This window comes from Pinus tabuliformis, chromosome 4_2 (assembly GCF_031772625.1).
Source record: "Pinus tabuliformis cultivar Carrire ecotype Pingquan chromosome 4_2, CPIR1, whole genome shotgun sequence".
Lineage (NCBI taxonomy): Eukaryota > Viridiplantae > Streptophyta > Pinopsida > Pinales > Pinaceae > Pinus > Pinus tabuliformis.
Window position 1 is genome coordinate 44,193,047 of NC_142304.1, and position 14,231 is coordinate 44,207,277.

The following is a 14,231-nucleotide window of genomic DNA, read 5'->3' on the forward strand; positions in this document are numbered from 1 at the left end:
CATAGATAAAATACATCAAATTCTACTTTAATTTTACATAACTTTATATAGAGAGATAAAGTAATTGAAAAAAAAAATTACTTTTAGTATGAGAGATATATGTAATTCCTTCACTATTTAATATAAAGTTGACAGATGAAATCTAAAATATAATATTATTAGTTCATGTTTGATCAAGGACTATAACATTCGCTTCATGATCAAGTTGCATTGACTATGTTTTTGCAATTTTAACCAAAGTTTCAGGAAAATTCTTAATATTTCCATTTTTACATAAATTCAAAAATAATTTTTGAATTTTCATTAAATTCTATATCTAATTTTTTATTAGTTGAGGAAGCTTTGATGGGAAATAATTCCCCTAATGTTATAGACATTTTTGGGCACTGCAACCCCAAGCATAAAATGTCCATAAACCAAGGGCTCCTAAGTCCCTAAAGGTGTTGTTCCAACCCCTAAAAGAACAAGGTCAACTGATTACAACATCTCCCAGAAGTTCTCCATGAAAAACTACTCAGAACTGGTCAAAACTGGACCATTTCACCTACTCCATAGGCAAAGTGCGTTGCATCCCACCTAAATACACACAGTAGGTGTGTTCAATTTCAAAAAGCCCTTCTATGGGGTGCGATGGGCGAGAAGGGACAAATGGTAGGGTCAATCCGCAAGGTGGAGAAGCATGGAATCTTCCAGAAACTTCTCCTGTGACACTTGCCTATCTGAATTCGACCAGGGATGAGTAAGAGATCATCAATCTCCAAGTGGAATCAAGAACTATCAGAGAGAAGACACTAATCAAATCACAAGCTGACTCATCTCCCTTGCAGACATCTATATATGGATCCCTTATCCCAGAGATCCAGAGGTTGGAATTTTGCATCTTGTAAGGAATTGATGTTGGTTTCTTGAGGCAACATCATAGTGTTGGGTGATCTAAGCTTTTCATGAGGTGAAGAAGGGCTTCTTGCTGAGAGGATGATGCTGGGTCAAAACAATTGGTTGTAACTCTCTTGGCTCTTTCTTGATTATCAATAAAACTATTCAAGTTTTCCTCCATACTCTTGTGTGATTGATGTTTTATGCATTTGTGTGGTTAATATACATCTGATCCTATATTGCTTATGATAATAGATCCATGTTCTCGTATAGTGGTATGTTGTTTTGATTCTACAGGTACTCTGTGAAGCTGGGTATACAAGAAAGCAAGTAGCAAAGGACTATCAGAAGAGAGAGGAATCGAACAAAGAACCAAGCGCAAGACAGAGGTTGGTCTCTTTTATTCTTCTTGCATCTATCTTTCATAAAGGAAAACGAAAGTAGTTTTACTTTGTTTGTCTCTAAGGTAGCTACCAGCCTTAGTGGGATTAGCACTTCTACATACACACTATTCACGGTAACAAAATGGCGACTCCGCTGGGGAGCGAGTAGATTGTTTGTTCATCTACATTTGTTTACTTTATAAACTTACAGACAGAGCCTGAAGTCAAGCTAGCTAGCCTTCGAACTGCATTTTCTATGCAAGTGCAAAGTAGATCAACGCTGCTTCAGTCAATCCCCAGGTTTTGTTTATGATTTAAACAATTGATTTAAAAGCTCTCTAATTTCCCTTGTGGTGGCTCTAGTAACCTCCTTAGATCTACCCCTGTGATTGATTTACTGATTACCACTTGCTCGGCCAAAATCCCTGAACTGAATTGCAAACTGTGACCCAGAACCCAATCAAAGTCTCGTCCCTGGTCCAATGCACTGTCTGTTCTGTGAATCTCAAATTCAGTGCACTTCCCGAGTGTAGTAGGTGCGTTGCATTTCAGTTTCACTGTGTTACAGGTGCGCTAATCAGACTAGGCATTGTTCCTAAATTTTGGTTTCTGTGTTCACTCTTTTCAGATCTATTCAAGAGTTTTGCTACCTGTAGTCAGTACACCTCTGTTTGAAACCCCTTCCCTTGCTGTTATTCTGCCTCCATTGTGCAAAGAACTGTAAATGTTTTTATGTATTTTTTGAGTCATTTTCATTTCTCCTTTACAAAGAAGTAACGTAATTGTATTGTCGTTTCTTGATTTGAGAGTGTCGCAAGTGTCGTTTTCAGTCATAGAAGAGAGTCTGATTGCTCTTGATAGTCGATTACCCTGTTACTATTCTATTTGATCTGAATTTGTAGTTTTTCTAGTGTCGAAAGCAAGTTTTCAATTCCAAATCGCAAAGTGTTGTCATTATCCTCATTTTTGTTTTGAAAATAAACTTGTTAGTAATTGTCACTTTGAAAAATAATTCAGATTTGCGCATTAGCTTTCCTTTTATCATTTACACATTAAGAAGGCTGAAAACAAATACATGCATGTGCATTTGCATTTAGACTGTTTGTTGGTTTGATTTAGGACAGTTCATATAGTGTGTGCTCTTTTCTCTTTGTTGAAAGAACGCCATCTCTCTTTCCTTAGTAGCTAGGATTTTCATTGCACAAAGAAGATAAAACGACTGTTTATCATCTTAGATTGCATTTTAGGAATTGTACCTCTACATCACGTGGTGAACCTGAAAGGAAAATTTCTTAAGCAAGATCAACTATAAAATAAATTTAATGAATCTAACAACGCTTTGGAACCTAACGCACAACATCTAGAAGTCTAGGCTAGAGACGTATTCTGGCGTCGTAAAGCCTGGTAACTGTTGCTTTCACTGTTGGTTGGGTGATTCCTCCACTTTGAGACGATAAATGCTAGTACGAACTTGTGCTCCCAGTACTGTCGAGTATATTTTGGGAGACCACAATAGGCTTAATCCTTTATCCATAGGAAGCCGTGTCTACCGCCCTATTGATCGCAATGAACTGAACACAGCATTCGGGAAGATTGACTGCCGTACCGTAAAAAGTATTCTGCAGTTTTGCGATTGGTTTGGTAATCCCTCTACCTAGATTTCCAGAGTAGTACCTTCCATTCCTTTTCAGACTCCTTAACAGAAAAGGTCCATCTAAGCACTTGTCACTTCAGGCTCATTAAAAATCGAAGGCGACTAGAGTCATCTTTTGTTTTTTCTCGACTCAATTGAAAAAACAAGTTGTGTCAAAGCGTCTAATTATTTTAAACAGAATAATTATCACCTTTCCTACGTTGGCCTTGGGTTGAGGAAAATGGAGTCCACCAACCAAGGAATTCCTCTTGGAGGAAATCCTAGTCCCTTCTCCTCTTGGGGAGATGTTGGTGCACCGCACATGGCCACATTGTCACTTCCAAGATTGAAAATTGGTTTGCCCGTATGGCTCTTCTCAACCTCCATCGTTCAGAACAACACGATTCCTGAACAATCGAGTCAGCAACTAAACGATACCGGAGTTACCCCCCAACACTCTACTTCGTCCAATTCTTCCTCTCCTCCTTCCTCTACTCTTGATGAAGCTGGTAAAGCCAAGAATCAAGTTCCTGAGAAGAAGAAGAAAGAGAAGAAGAAGGAGGAGCAAAAGGTGAAAAGGGGCAACCAATCGTCATCTAGCAAAAATCCACACACTACATTGACCAGGCCTAAATCACCATGTGTCATTTGCAAAGGAGACCACTATCATAGAGATTTTCCTTGCATCCCTCGGATCCTAAGGGACTAGTCTCCTCGTTTGCACAAACCATTGTCGTCAACCTCTGGTGATCATGTTGAAAGTACACTGTCAACTAGTGAAAGTGAAGCCCCTGGAAAAAAAGGAAAAAGTAAACTTCCTTGTAGACTGTGTGAAGGCGATCATGCCGTTGTCCCTTCTTAGATGAGGCTAAAAGAGTTTTGGACGACCGTCCGGTTTCACCGTTACGGCTCCCTCCTGGATATAAGAAACTCTTATCGAGTCCGTCGCTAGTTGAAAATCCAGCTGACATGCCCTTGTGGTCGGTCGAAGCATCTATTATTGAAGATAAAACATCTGAATCCATACCTGACAAAAGTCAAAAGGTCAAGGCAGCAGTTGACCCGGTCTTGCCTTCAGAGGTTCCATCTTCAGATGATACAGTCACCGAAGAGAACAAAGATGACACCGTCCTAATTCTCTTCGTAAACACAGACTTTGATGAACATGGGGGCAGTTTACCCTTTCCTTTACCGCAGGAAGGAAGTTCGTCAAAGTCATACCCGGCCATCTATTCTGTCCCACCTCCAAGCAACCTGGTCATTTCCTTTGACTGGAATCTACTAGGCAAACCCCGTTTACCAGCTAGTATATCATTCTGAATCATCACTCAAGTATATAGAATGGTTATGGCCGGTACCATCATAGATGAAGGGGCTTCTATGAGTATCCTTTCCTCAACTGCTTGGAAAGCGCTTGGTTCGCCATCGCTTTTGCCTGAAATGGGAAATCTAATAGGCTTTGACAAAGGAACCAGTCGACTGTTAGGGATCCTTCCCAATGTACCCATTACATTGAGAGGGAAAACCATTCACATGAACATAATGGTAGTCCAAGGACCCCTAGATTATAATCTACTCCTTGGACGATACTATATTTATTGCATGGGAGCCATTGTCTCCCCACTCTTTAGAGTAATGTGTTTTCCGCACGAAGGAAGAGTAGTCAAGCTCGTAGACCAGCTTTCATTCCTCGGTTCATGCATGGAAAACAGTCATATACCATCCCTGAATGGTCTTTTCACGCAAGAAATGTCTCATCAATCCCCAGTCCGTCCACCTGATGAGCGTGAGTGATTCGGGGGACATGACTGAAACCCAACGGGCATGCATCCTGGTCTACTTCGGCAGAAGAACCTTGGGTGTAGGGTTGATTTCTGCGAAGGATATATGAATAATCTGGCGAACCCGTCCTTATAGGAAAATGGGAACAGACTGGAATAAGATACCTTCATTAAGGTTATGCCGGGTGATAACACTCCTCTTTGCCTATTTCGATAGGCATAGCCGAGAAAGAATTTTATCCGCTACGTGGATGAAACTTTCTTGGTAACCTGGAAATTTTTCTCTATACCTGGGGGCACGCAAACCTTTTGGCATGCAAGCAAAGAGAGACTATTTATTTCTTAAATTTGTAGGTCCTCTAACCATTTAAACTCGTAGGATTATTCGTTTCCTAACTTGCATAAAGAAAGGATCCGGAGCAAAACTTTGTAAATTGCAAGCTCCACAAAAATGGCATCTTAGATGAGACATCCTTATTATACGACTGGATCGAGCAGTTTTATTGCGGAATTCAAGCTCGTTAAAAAATAAACATAAGCAATGAGCAAGTGTTTCCCCCTATGTTTAAGCTCATTAAAAAATGAACTAATTTCCGGTAAATAACCATCGTGAATGTAGTACTTCAGCCTTTAAAGCCTTGGTCGTGTTCTCATCATCACCTCCACTCTGTATTGGCCGATCATTCACCTCCACTTGATTATTTACCCCTTTTGAGGAACAGCTGCGAAGAGTGATCTTGTTAGCCATCCTTGTGACACTGTCGTGATTGGAAAATTCCAAACCTTACCTGGAATCAGCTGCTACCTGAATTTATCACTCGTTCCTCAAAAACGAGTCTCCTTTAAGCTCTTTTCAACTGACTCGTAAAATATGAAAAGATTGCCGAGCCATTGGCCTCTCCAGCTCGTTAAAGTGACCGGAGGTGCTATCCCTCCTTTAGATTTTAATATTTTTGGACCTGAGGGATTATTACACAAAAAGATCAAGCGCTTGTCTTGTTCGGCTCGTTAAAATTACCAAAAATTCATCCCTTTCGTATTATTTTATACTTTTTCAGACTTAAGGGATTTGATGATGAAAAAGGATATTTGGAGTTTCCTTTACGTTCCTTTTCAGACTCTCTAAAATTGAAAAGGACTGAGTTATCTTTGTCGTTAAACTCGTTAAAACCTAATAGCAACAAACTTGTCCATAACAGACAAGAACGAGTTTCACTATCGCTAGGCTCGTTAAAACATAGCGATGGGTTTGCCCGAAGGGAAGATTATTGAACAAGCATATGTTATCCTCCTCAAGCTTGACAAAAATAAAGAGGTACTGGTCAGTAATGACTGGGGACAAATTGGGAAGAAAACTTGAAGAAACTTTGTTGGTAGCAAGTCGCTCTTGAACATGACACTTTCACTCCGCATCCTAGTCGGGTTGGGTTGTTCCATTCACTGGTCATATCACCATGGTTTCGTCACACCATCCACATTTGGGGTTAATGCTACCAATCCATCATGTCATTGTCGTCGATATGTTCAAGAGAAGTCATGCAGAGAATTCACCTGTGTCTCACCCACTATAATACATTTACGCTCCATTCTTTCATGACCGCCACCCTGAACCTTATATCACCAGATTGTTTTCACCTCCATTAAAATCATTTTCTCCGTTCCGTGTCATTGATGTGGGATTCATTAAGGCCCTACTATGATGGATCACTTCTTGTCGATATCAGCTCATTATCCAAGAAGGCAATCTAGGAACAACCCTTTCAGTACTTTGAAGCTTGCATGCCTTAATGGCAAGTTTCTCACTTCCGGCGACAGGTTTACATCAATGGCCTTCGACCGAAAGATTTTACGTGGTGTTCGACGCCAAGTCCCTTATTCACACCACGTGAATTGTACTACAGTACCTTGAGGATCATTATCATTATCGGTGATTCCTCTCGTGCATGTTAACAACTTACATCATTGGTCGGTAATCAGGCGATGTCTTTCCATGTTCGACTCCAAAACATCTCTCGCATGGATCGACTTGTACTTTGAGTGAAGATTGAACGAGATTGAAGACCCTGGATCTAGTTTCATCCATCTGGGCTGCGATATATATTCAGGAAAATAAAGACATCAAATGTACATCATTGCTGCACAGATAATCATCCAATCTAAGGGATGATGGCTCTACCAGAATCATCAGTCTACACTCAGACGATTGTCTGTCTCATGTACATGAAAAATGAATTTATAAAGCTAAGCATGAGAATGCCCGCCTCAGCTAGATCATGAAAAAATGATGAAGATAATGTATTGTATTGTATCTTATTACAGGTCTCCTTCCAGCTTGAAAGAACTTCGGATCCTCATGATAAAGCATTTCACCCGACATCAAAAGATTAACGACCTCATTCTTTAGGGGGCAACTGTTATAGACATTTTTGGGCACTGCAACCCCAAGCATAAAATGTCCATAAACCAAGGGCTCCTAAGTCCCTAAAGGTGTTGTTCCAACCCCTAAAAGAACAAGGTCAACTGATTACACCATCTCCCAGAAGTTCTCCATGAAAATCTACTCAGAACTGGTCAAAACTGGACCATTTCACCTGCTCCATAGGCAAAGTGCGTTGCATCCCACCTAAATACACATAGTAGGTGCGTTGAATTTCAAAAAGCCCTTCTATGGGGTTCGATGGGTGAGAAGGGACAAATGGCAGGGTCAATCCGCAAGGTGGAGAAGCATGGAATCTTCCAGAAACTTCTCCTGTGACACTTGCCTATCTGAATTTGACCAGGGATGAGTAAGATATCATCAATCTCCAAGTGGAATCAAGAACTATCAGAGGGAAGACACTAATCAAATCACAACCTGACTCATCTCCCTTGTAGACATCTATATATGGATCCCTTATCCCAGAGATCCAGAGGTTGGAATTTTGCATCTTGTAAGGAATTGATGTTGGTTTCTTGAGGCAACATCATAGTGTTGGGTGATCTAAGCTTTTCATGAGGTGAAGAAGGGCTTCTTGCTGAGAGGATGATGCTGGGTCAAAACAATTGGTTGTAACTCTCTTGGCTCTTTCTTGATTATCAATAAAACTATTCAAGTTTTCCTCCATACTCTTGTGTGATTTATGTTTTATGCATTTGTGTGGTTAATATACATCTGATCCTATATTGCTTATGATAATAGATCCATGTTCTCGTATAGTGTTATGTTGTTTTGATTCTACAGGTACTCTGTGAAGCTGGGTATACAAGAAAGCAAGTAGAAAAGGACTATCATAAGAGAGAGGAATCGAACAAAGAACCAAGCGCAAGACAGAGGTTGGTCTCTTTTATTATTCTTGCATCTATCTTTCATAAAGGAAAACGAAAGTAGTTTTACTTTGTTTGTTTCTAAGGTAGCCACCAGCCTTAGTGGGATTAGCAGTTTTGCATAGACACTATTCCCGGTAACACCTAGTGGAGAGAGTTTTTTTTTTTTAGCAATTCCTAACAATTCATTTTAAAATTAAAATAAAGTAATTTTGTTAATGGAAATTGTGTTGATGAGTGCTCTAGCACTGTCACTATTATGTTGGCACTCTGCTGAATGATGCGTGAATTGATGCGGTTGTTTTGTTAGTGATATGTTCAATGATTGGAGAATTGATGTAGTTTCCACTTGTTTGGGTAGGCTCGGGGGGGGGGGGGTTGAACAAATGTCGAATTAATATTAGTATGTGCGAGAGAACTGGGGTCCTTTACATACTGAATGTTGTGATAGTAATGAACGATGTGGTAAGTGATACAATTTAATTGTGTCAAAGAGTATATGTGGGAAAACCTAGGTCATTTTCATAGATGAGGGTGCTAAATAAGTTTTGTAGTTTTGAAACTATGGAAGTAGTTGTACGAAGGTGGTTGTGTGAAGATAGTTGTTGATGTGGTTGTAGAGCACTATTATGTTAATTTTTTGTTCGATGATGTGAGAATTCATATAGCTTGTTTTCATAACATTGGGGAGACAGGGGGATGGGGGGGACTTAAGAAATTTCAAATTAATATTATTTTGTGCGAGAGAGATGGGGTCCTTTGCATAGTAAGTGTTTTAATACAAATGAAAGATGTGGTAATTGGTACGGTTTTTTTGACACATAGAGTATATTTGGGAGAACTGGGGTCTTTTGCATAGACATGGGCACTAAATAACCTATGTAAGGAATGTGCGAGAGGCTTTGTCTTTTTAAATTATTATTTAGGAACTTTTTTTGCAACTATGGAATTAGTTGTACAAAGGTGGTTGTGTGAAGCTAGCTATTGATGTTGTTACAAGGCACTATTATGTTCATGTGTTATTCAATGATGTGAGAATTGATGCAGTTGCAATTTGTTTGCATAGGGCTAACAAGGTGGGGTTTTGGGCTGAACAAATGTCCTCTAGGGAGGCAACGATTCTACCCGGATAACAAATTTCAGTAAGGGATTAAAGTATTGGGATTAATTTCTGAATGGGTTATGTGCAGGCTCTTGTTATTTTAAGTGTTTTAAACTTTTTTTATGGTCAAAGAAAATTCCACACCATCAAGAATATCTAGGGCACCAAAAATTCTAGAGCTTGACAACGTTTTTGAGGCAAATTTGTGGTTTTGTTAAACTGCAAAATTTTTTATTGACCAGGAAAATAAATGGAATTCAGGAATTTGTTTTATAAAATATGGCAATGATTTTTTGTAATTCAAGGTTAAAACTGTCAATTTTCATGATATTTGGTGTCAATTGGGTGTAAATAAAAGAAAACAAAAGAACGAAAAAAAGGCAAAAAAAAACAATTTGCAATGGTTTTGTCCAATATCAATAAATTTTCTAATGAGGTTTTTGATGATGGTGAATCCATTTCAAATATTACAAAAAATGATTCAAAAAATTGTGATGTCGAGTTTTTACTAAATAAACAAAAAAAACTAATGATTTTTGGCCATGTAGATGAACAAATTGGTTCGATAGATAATCTCTATTATTGCATATCATAAATTTTTGTTTCTTATGATACATATATCAATGATCTTGAAGTGGGAGAAAAGTGCAAAGTAAATGAAAATGATGCTTTTGGAATTTCAAAAAAACTCCTACTAATGTCCCTAAAACTTGGCTTTGCTATCTTTTATTGTTATTTATTTAGAGCGTTCTATTTAATGGTTTTTCACCCGATTAATAGTAACAATCAGTGTTTGTGAAGAAAATAGGTAATTTTAAAGTGAAATAAGATTTGAATACATTATTCATTGACATATTTGTTTTCCCCCCTTCAAACGAAAAATGGGAAGTAGACGAGGAACATAGATTATTTGCAGTGATATAGTTAACTCACATACTAAAATCGATGATAGCTTTGACTGGTCGAGAACTTATGAGAGATATGCGAATCTGTTAATGGAAGAGAAAAAAAGGGACAATATTTTGAGTACTGGATTAGCGAATGTTAGGTGTGTTCCAAAGGTCTTTGGTTTTACAGAAATTGTTTATCTTTGTGCAAATAATTTTGATTTCAGAAAAGGGCAATCAAGATGAGAGCGATAAAGGTTTCTCTGAGTTCCAATGTATTGAAGTTACAGGAACCAAACAAACATTTAGAATTGCTCGTTGATGATAGTTCCCTCAAGGAAGAAAGGTGCGAAGTTGACATTGTGCAAGAATTTATTTGTGCAAGTTCTAAGGTTCCCTATGATCTTTCTCTGGTAGATATTTTTTGTTTAGGAAATTTTTTAGGTATTTATATTGGCTCTTTTTGTGTGTAGTAGTGCTAGAAAGTACATGACATGTCCCAAAATGGATTTTATATGTGCTTTATGAGGCATACAAAATGGGTTCTTTATGATGTCATATCTGATAACACTTCTCGTATCAAGGCATGCATTTGATGGCTTACATTGTAATCCTATATTCATGTTTTGCGAGGAACCAATGTCATTCTAGTATCCTATATTGTGGAGGTATGAAGCTTCTTTATTTTTTTCATAATTTAGGATGTGTTTGTGATGCAAGTTTATTGTATGGTAACTAGACAAGAGCCTTCTCGAATATGTGCAAAAGTTGAGGCTTTCTTACTGCGCAAGGGGGAATATGAGGAAAGTGAAAGGAATATAGTTATACAAAGTTATGGTTTTGAATATAGGCCATTTATTTTGCCAAATTTTGTTCTGGATAGGTATTCTTTTATTTAAGAATGTAGGAAATAACGTCGTTGGTTGTCTATATTTGAACATAAAAAAAGAGACAATTTATTTCTTTTTCGTTTATCGTTGCAAAAGTGACTGTGAAGAATACAACTCATGCTCTCATTTTTGAAAAGTCTTTGGATGTTTTCAAGTTAAGTGAAGCTGAAGCTATTAAAGGCTATGATAGAGTAAGAATTTTCATGGAACATCTTGAGTCTATGAGATACAAGAACGTGTTTATGAGAAGTAAAGAAAAAAGTGAGGAAAGTCACATTGTATCAACAAAAGATAAAAAAACGCTAGTAGTTGTTGAAAAATTTGCTAAAAATGAGATCATATCTATCGGAGAAATATCTGAGAAAAGAGGGGAAAACCTTATGGGGAAATATCAATCTGAATATGTTAGCAAAAAAAACTAATGGAAGTGAAAAACTTGTTGTTGATAGGCTATTAGGTGGCAGGGATAATGAAGGTACTCCTCATAGAGTAACTCTAGAAAGAGTACATAGTTGAATCATTTAGATCTAAGGGTGTACTTGGAATAGAGAGCATTGAAGAAATGGTGGAAATGGGAGTTGAGAGCGTTGTACTTCTTGACTGGTTTAGTACTTGTTTGTAAGAAAAGTAGAGAATAATGGAGGAAATTGTTGAAGAGTACATTAGTTTCGATGACCATTTTGTCACATTCCATAATGAAAATTATGATAGGTGTAGTAAGAGATTAAATACTAAAAGGATACACCTTTTCGACAGAAAGGTTGCTAATCAGAGAGAATTGAATGTTGATATATCTTCGGTTGCAATGGCTAGGCTAATGAAATTGTATCAAGATGGTGGTGCAGTGCTTGCAAATTCTATTGGTCATCAACAGGAAGAAAATAAAAACCTGAATGAGAAAATAGAAGTGCTAAAAGATTCTCTAAGTGTGGATCCTTTTTTTGAATACTCCCCTAGTAATAAAATGTTTGTCATTAGCAATTTCTACTCCTGGAAGATCTAATAGATTTAAGAAAACGATCAATATTATGAGCGAAGTGAAATTGTTTATCATTAATAATATATATGAAATATTGTGGATTATTGAATATGCATGGAAAGTTCCTTTTGATCTATGAAATTTAAAGTAGAGAACTAGGTATTTTGACGAATTGGTCGAAATTGAGCTAGAGGGAGACATGAAATTCATGGAGAATGATCTATTAAATTTTAGTTAGAATCTTGATTCGTTGTCTGAACTAGAAAGAGGTAAATAAGGGTTGCCTAATGATGACTGGATGAGGCATATCAAAGTTGCATGGTCTAGGAAAATTAGAACATTGGAAGACATTATTTTTGAGTGTGGAATCATAGAGAATCTAGATTAATTGTAAATGAGAAGCTGATGGTTGATTTGGAGAAGTTGAAACAATAAAAGGTAATGAAGTTCGATGATATAACTGATTTTAGTGCAAACGAAATCAGCAAATGGTTAATCAATTTTGTTGGTGTAAACGAAGAGTACTTTGCCTCAGTTTTGCAATTCCAAATAGAAGAAAAATAAATTGACGAGGTTATACTTAATGAATGTTTTAAGCCGGACATTACCATTCTTCCAATGAAAGAATTCATTGAAACTAAAGTGAAGGAATTCATTGCAGGAAGCTTGGTTGTGAGAGATAACTAAAGGCTGAAGACTATCAGAGTCTTCCTTTTCATATTGTAAGTGTTTTAATACATTGGATTTTTATTTTTTTTCATCAAATCGTTTTACTATTTAAATCTTATGTGTGCATTATTATGGAATAATCTAATTTCTGAAAGCGGTTCCTTGTTACTTGTCACAGATGACTTTTGGAGATTACAATTAACGAGATTTCAATTGTAGTTGTCATTGAGTCAAATCCATTTAGCTTTGCCATTAAAGTATTGGCATTTTCATAAATGTTATTTGAAACAAAGGATATTCCCTGAACCATGGCTCTTTAAAGGTAACTTATTTGAGTTTTGATTTCTTTTCTATCTCTTAGTATGTTTACTAATTATATACACCAATTAAGAGATAATGTTTGACATGGAATGATATAAGGACCTGGGTTGTAGACCATTATATATAAAATAGGAATTGAATAGTTGTTTTCCATTATTTTATTTGCACTTATATATTCTGTAATGTTGTGTAATTAATAATAATTAAAATGCATTTATGTTTACTCTATTCTAATATTGAAACTTTTTACCAATTATTTGAATAATTATTAGATAGTCTAACATGTGAAGTTGTATTTATTACATTTGTTGTGACTAGCATTTGAATCTGAATACAATTACACTTGTTGTAACTATGTTGATAACTATTGAAGTGTTTCCATCTAGAAAGTGTGACTATTCTGTTGCAACAATCTTTATTTATGAATGCTTGTACAAAAGTGAAAATCGCATATATCAATGTTTCATTGTATGAAGTTTTCATTCTCCCAACATTAGGGTAAGATTTTTCATTATTTAGGGGAAGTTTCCTGGAGTGAAAGCTCTACACAAAAACATATGATAATACTAATAAATGATAATAATAATAATATACATTGAACTATGGGATCTATTTTTTCGAAGCACGGTGAAGAAAACTCCATATTTCCTTTTGCAATGGTAAATTATAAACTAGTTTTTGTAAGAAATTTTCTTATAGAAATATACAATTTATTTAGTTAAAGAAAATAAATATTTAAATAAGCCCTACTGAAGATAGAATATTTTTTTATCGTGGGAAATTTTTTCTTGAGATAACCCCATATGAAAGCTTATATTGTGAGTCATAAAAGTTACAATAGTTGATTTTAAATGAGCATTTGTAAAGCATTACTGAATAAAGAACTAGGTATGCAGAAGTGGTTGTGCAGGGAACAATTCATATGTGGAATTAAGTATTTATATAACATATGATTTATATAGAAATTGTTGAAATGTAGCAACAAGAATATTCCAATTTAATTTGTCCTTGAATTAAATTGTGAATTAAAATCAAATTTAGTCTTAACAACCACTTGGAAACAATTAATTAATTTGTTTTGAATTAATTAGTTGGAGAAATTCAAGTTAGAAGTCTTTCTGAAGTCATGCAAGAGTTATCCCTTAAATTAAGGAGATAAGATTGACTTATATTTAAGTTGTAATTACTTAACTCAGTTTACTGAGTTAAGTCCAGTTAAATTAGTTCCAAACTATTTGAGGAACTAATAGAGAGTTAATAGTCAGTTGATGCAAGCATGCATTCAACTAGTTCTACTCCAGTTAACTGAAGATTCTCTTATCAGAAACTCATGCATGTCTATTCTGAGAAAGACCCAGTTGAGATTAAAGTCAAGGACAATGTACTATCAGTTGCATGTGTTTTCTT